Here is a 6,314-nt window from a genome sequence, read left to right as displayed (position 1 = left end):
GGCCCAGGTGCTCCCAGTCAGCCCGAGTGGATGGCCCTGTCTACGAATTAAATGAACCTGCAACAAGAGGAGCTAGAATCAAACAGGTCATGACTGAAATAACAAGCACTTCTCTCCTTCTGTGATATATATTTAGAGAAATCTTGTATTTGGCTCCTCTCCTCTTGCTTTCTTTTTGGTTGAAATCCAATTTAGATCATCCGCAAAATGCACCAAATACAGTGATATTTATCTCATGTTGAAGGTAAAACCTTAATCTGCAGAAGAACTAGTGATTACAGCTTTCAGAGGGATGCAGTGGAGTAAAAGTGCAATATTTTTACTCGCTAATGTGATAGAGGAGAAGCGGAAAAGTACATTAATTGAGTAAATGTTCTTTGTAATGTTCCATCTCTGGTAAAGAACAACACAATGTAAATATATTAATCTGAAAATGTGGCAAACCTTTGTGTATGAGCGTATTCACAGAGGTGACTGCAGCGGCCCTCAGGATCATGTATTTGTCACAGGAAGGAGGGAAAACAGCATTGCACATCAAAGAGTCTCTAAAAGTGTTGATGCCGGAACATTCCTAAGTTGGCCACAAAGGCCTCATCGCTGTGTGTACGCCTCTCACACTTCCAGGGCATCTCCAGTTTCCTGCACTCCTCCGTCCTCTGCAGCTCGCTGGAATTCCAACTGTTGATAGAGAGCCGCCCTAGGCGGAGAAGCTCCGTCCTCGGATTCCTGTAATGAACATATGCTTATATTTCATGGATTTCTCAGGAGATTGTAACCCACTGTGACATACGATGAGTGCTGCCAGCTACTAATAGTGTAACGTGTGCAAGCATCTGCATTTGTTGTGTTTTTATTCATTCACTCAGGATTTTCCTTTTAATTTGTTGCCCATCTGTATGTTGTTTTTTTCCTCTTCACTGTACGTCTGGGTATGCTATGTTGAAGGAGAAGCCTGGCCTTTTATTTCTCTTATTGTCAACGAAACCAAAATCAGCGATGTGTTAGATGTATAGATCTTTAAATCTTTCAATTTCAGGGAAAGTATCAGTGTTGTGTCATTTTAAAAGAAGAAGGAGAAGGTTTTCACTTACAGTTGGAAAATTGTCCAATTCACTGATTAACAAGAGGAATGAAAAGTCTGTGGGGAAGGACATTATCAATGACTATTACCATGCCTGGAGCAGTGATCGGATGTGTACATAAACTATTCCTTTGAATATAGTGACACCTGGTGGTAACAATGGTTTAATACGTCTGGTATGAGGGGATTGTTAGACATTCCTTCTCCACTAGGGGGCCATATTGGACTTGTTTGAACTTTGCAAGTGTCTCTGCTACTGTGGCAAATTGTGGATAATGTTTTGCTAAGATGATGAAGATGATGAGGTTTTCATTATCTGTTCCTTTTATGATGAAGGTCACTGAGCCCTCTGATGACAGTCAGTATGAAATATCAGTCTTGGTTTTTTTAAAGTGTTGACAGGAAAAAAACAGCTTTTCAAAAATCCTGACGTGGGTTTAAGGCTTCGACAGTGAACCGCAATGTCTGCAGTTGGAGTTTGGATGGAGATCTTTGTTGCATGTGGTTCCTCATATCTGTCTCCTCCTGTCATCTCTCTCCTGTCAAATCTCTAATAAAGACATCAAAAAACCCCTTTGACCTATGATTGTCATCCTTCAGAGACAAAATTGGCTTGCAGCTATTTCAAACTTTCTTGGAAACACACAAGTGTAATATTTTGGAGTAGTTTTTGGAGTAGTATTAGGATCTGCCTCTTTTTAATTTCCTCAGCCTAGGATTAACCCCCCATAACGCTGTGGTTGTAGGTGCTGCCAGGTGGTTCGGTCCTGGTTGGTGTAGCTGCTGTAATGTGTTGTTGTCTGAGCCACACTAGCTTAGTGCTAACCAGAGCCACGGGCTTTGGCTGATACCTCAGACCAGGCCCTGTTTAGATAGGGCCACCACTGGTGCTTCAGGGAGGGGAGACTGAAGCCAGATGCCACAGTTTGACTGTCTGTAGGTCTGCCAGGCTCAGACAGCACGTCGTCACCCTGACCGGCCAACCACAATATTTATGGCCTTGGTATGATTATGGCTTTGGTATTCAGCGGTGGAGGAAGTATTCAGATCCTTTACTCAAGTAAAAGTACTAATACCACCCTCCGTTGCTAATTTTAACTACTTTATATACTAATGGGTAGTTTAATCTACAGCAATTCATCATATTCTGTAAGATCGTCATATGTGTGTAGCGTCGCTGTGATCTGAGAACCACGTATCTCTAAAAAGTCAAGGTTTTTAAATAGTTAATTTAGCTTAAGAAGCAGGATGATTTTCTCAATCAATAAAGGAACGATTAATCTTTCAGTTCATCACAAATATTCAAATCACCTCATTTAGAGATACATGGTTTTCACTGGACAGGAAGGGTATGAAATATTGCAGTCTGAAAAGTAACTAAAGCTGTCATACAAATGTAGTGGAGAAAAAGTAGAATATTTGCCTCTGAGATGTAATGGAATAGGAGGATAAAGTATAACATAAAATGGAAATGATAATTTATAAAATAATATATACAAGAACCTCAAATTACTTGTGCAGGATTCAGTGGCATCAAGTGGTGAAGCTGCAGATTGCAACCGTTTGAAAACAGCTCGGCCTTCCAAGCATCTAGGAGAAATTACGATCTAGAGCCAGTGTTTGGTTTGTCCACTCTGGGCTACTGTAGAAACATGACAATAATTCTTATTTTCAAGTGATTATACACTACTAAAAAAACATTCCTATGAATATTATATCTGCCAGCAGACCTTCTAAAATGTTACACACTGGACCTTTAAGTAAATGTACTTTGTTACATTCCCTCCACTGTTGGTATTGCAATAGAGCCCTGTGCTCTGTGCCCATACAACCACTTTCACTGCAAGTTTTCCGCGTGTGTCTCAAAGTGCACCCGGGTTCGAAATGGATGTGACAACCCTAAATTTAGATTCCCGTGTGCGAATTCATCCTGGCCCGAAGGATTCCCAAATCTGGATCACAATAAAAGTGGCTCATCCGCGCCAGCAACGCCTAACATTGGGGCACACGGAGAGAAACCACAAGAAAGCACTTCTTCCTGGAGACTACAAAACAAACACAGCGAGGAGGTCAAAAGAGCAGACTAAGAATATGAGGACTTTGGACGGTTCAGGAAGCTTCGTGAGGTGGGACGCCAAATACAATAACGCAGCCATGAATACAGGAGGGAAGGTGTTCAGGAATTTGACCTCATGAAGTCATTGCAAACCCACAATGTCTGGTTCCCGGAGTATGAAACTCACTCAGATTTGTTCCGTGGGATTGTTTGTGTTGCTGTAGTTATAACACAAATGCTGTCAGGGTTGGATTTCCATGGATTCCCACCAATGCTAACAATATAAACATAAATTTAATATAAATGTTTGCAGCACTGGAAGTCACTTCAGATTAAAGCACCCCAACAAGTGGCACCTGAGCTCAGAAAGGAACATCTGTGGACAATAGTGCCATCTGGTGGAGATTACCCTTGAATTTCATGGTGGATTTCAAACAAATACTCAACAGTCTAACCACAGAGTCTAAGCAATTGTATGCAAGTTTGCTGTCTCACATACAGCCACAATTATTGCAATTGAAGGTGCTGTAAAATTCAGATTAAGCTTCCTCTAAAGATCCAGCAAGCTACAGCAGAACAGATGGATGTTGAAACGACTGCTGTGAGATCACAGTGCGGAGGAGCTGCAGTGTAAACACGTTGGGAGTGATGTCAGTGTGTGGAGAAATGAGTTTATACAGAATTTGGGGAGTTAAGCTGTGATTGTGGTGGTCTGGATGAGGTTTAGAGACCAAGCGAGTCTGGGAAAATCCAAAAGGGAGAGAATTTAATGACACATGCTCCTCTTGCTAAGGCTCCAACACTATGATGCCTTTTGAGAAAAGCGATGGCCAATTGTACACTAATGAAAACATCCCTATGAATATTATATTCCATTCCTGCCGATAGATCCTCGTAAACGTTACACACTGGACCTTTAAGTAAGGTTTTGAATGCAGGATTATTACATGTAGATGACTATTTCTAATAAAGTACCTTTATTGAAGTAAAGGCTCTGAATACTTTTTCCACCTGTGGGCTCAACTTAGAAGGCCAAACATAAGAACATGTAATCAAGAAATCAACCAGCACAATGTTACATTCAAATAACATAAACAGTATAGATTTGTATTGATTGATTGTCCACGATCAGGTTGGAAAGTTGGAAATTTGGGGATTTGATGACACTCTTTGGCCACCATAACAAAATCGGAGATCTTTAAGGTATTTTCAATAAAAAAATTATATAATTTCCCACAGCACATGAAGGCAACAGAGAAAAAACTGTGTGTGGAAACCAAATGTTACTGGATAAATCCAGCATTAGGAAAAGATGACAGGGATCAACACTGTTGGGGAATAACTTTCATTCATTCTTGCGTGCTGGTGTTCAAATACCATACAACTCTCTATTATATTTTTTCATTGTTCTGTCTTCTGCGGCCCCCGTACCCATTCCCACATATTTCCTCCGCCCCCACGAGCTCACCGCTCCTGAGGGCCAAATGAATTCCACATTTCTCCCCTCCTGAGCTGTCACTGGTCCACACACAGCTGAGGCTCGCCTTATAAATGAGACTCAGCAGGACGTGGGATTTCTCGCTGACAGCTACGCCTGAAACAACCTGCTGGAAATGGAGATTCAGTCGGTCAACCAACCAGTCAGTCAGTGTGAAGCCTCATCTGCCCACTGCAGCCTCTGCAAATGTGGACAGGCCCCCGGGGGCCCATGGTGGTGCTGTGGTGAACCACAACCGTATGGCGAGCAACCCGGTGTTGAGTGGCAATGTTGTGAAGATCTGCCGCAGATGAAGGCCAGGTTTTATTCAATAGTAATAGTAGTAATAGTACAGTAAAAACCCTTCTGTCCATTTTGGGGAACTTTTCCAAATTAGGTGAAGAATGAAAGAGGGAAGAAAAGAAAGATAATAGAAATATTTTATTCTCGCTGTAAATTTACAAATAACAAGTAACTATAGCTGACATGTAATGGAGTAAAAGTGGGAAGTAGACAGACTTTGTGAGTAACAGATTACATGTTAGAGAGCTACGTCATTATGATACATGATAAAATAAATCCATTACAATTATAGAAAAAAGATGTAATCAGATTACAGTTGCATGGAGTGATTAAGAAATTGAATTATACATATATATAAAGAGATTACAATTTAAAAATACATTTTAAAATAATAAGTTGGTTATACTACCATGCACACGCACATTACAACACTTCACGAGTCTGACTACAGCACTCTGGTTTCGAAACATAGCTAATCTTACAGTTGTTAGTTTCCTTCCTTCCTCCAGAAGACGTTCTTGGTTTCAGTTTTCTTTTAAATGGTTACGTTGTTCTGTTGTCTTATAGAACACACTTTATCTTATTGATATTTCTTTTTCTCTTGTCTTTATTTGCAAATTTGGCAATTTAAAACTGATGGAAAGTAATTCAGTTAAGTTACTTTAATACACTGGAAGTAGAAAGTCTCTCAAGTTACACATGTCCAAGGAATGTACCAATACCTCAAAACTGTATTTAAAGCTGCATTCATTAAAATCTGGCCACTAGGCGGCAGCAGAACTCCAGAACAATATAAAAGATACACAGCACTGACATATTTCCACTGTATGAAGTTGTTTTAGCTTATATGTTAGCAAATAGTTATTATCAGTAGGATTTGTGTCCACATATTCGCTCTCTTTAACTATGTTCTTTGAACTCTGATGGTCTGTTTCTTTAGCCGCTGAATGCTCCACAATGTTCACCAGCTAGTTGTTAACTTTGTCTGCCTGCTTTTTGGTGCTGGGTTGGTTAATCACAGCTTGGTTGCTAAAAAACAGCTACCTGTTTCTGTTGCTGGAAGCAAGGTTGAGACTGGATCAAAACAGTACCCTGAATGTACAATAAAACCAAGACAATGAGCTAAAAGAGGCTTAAAAAATTAAACCCAGAGATGGAGAGTTGGGTAATAATTATTTACAGTGGGTTTGTCACTACGCCCAAATCCTTTCACATCACATTCAGTGTTAATATAAAGATACTTAATAATGGATTTTTAAAAATACCTGAATAATGTACTTATTTACAGTACACCTGTACATGTACAATGTCTCTATGTACAATGTCTCAACGTACAATGTCTCTACGTACAATGTGTCTATGTACAATGTGTCTACAATGTCTCTATGTACAATGTC

At 40.1% G+C, this 6,314-nt stretch overlaps 1 protein-coding gene across 1 annotated transcript in view; it reads left to right on the top strand.

Moving 5' to 3' along the window:
* crppa (CDP-L-ribitol pyrophosphorylase A) overlaps positions 1 to 6,314 on the top strand; it is a 61,576-nt gene that overhangs the window by 54,387 nt on the left and 875 nt on the right. The gene's annotated exons all lie outside the window — the stretch shown is intronic.

This window comes from Morone saxatilis, unplaced genomic scaffold (genome assembly GCF_004916995.1).
Source record: "Morone saxatilis isolate NCDOM2014 unplaced genomic scaffold, NCSU_SB_2.0 Contig24, whole genome shotgun sequence".
Taxonomy (NCBI): Eukaryota; Metazoa; Chordata; class Actinopteri; family Moronidae; genus Morone; species Morone saxatilis.
The sequence above is the reverse complement of the archived record's forward strand: the minus strand, read 5'-3'. Positions and strand labels throughout refer to the sequence as shown.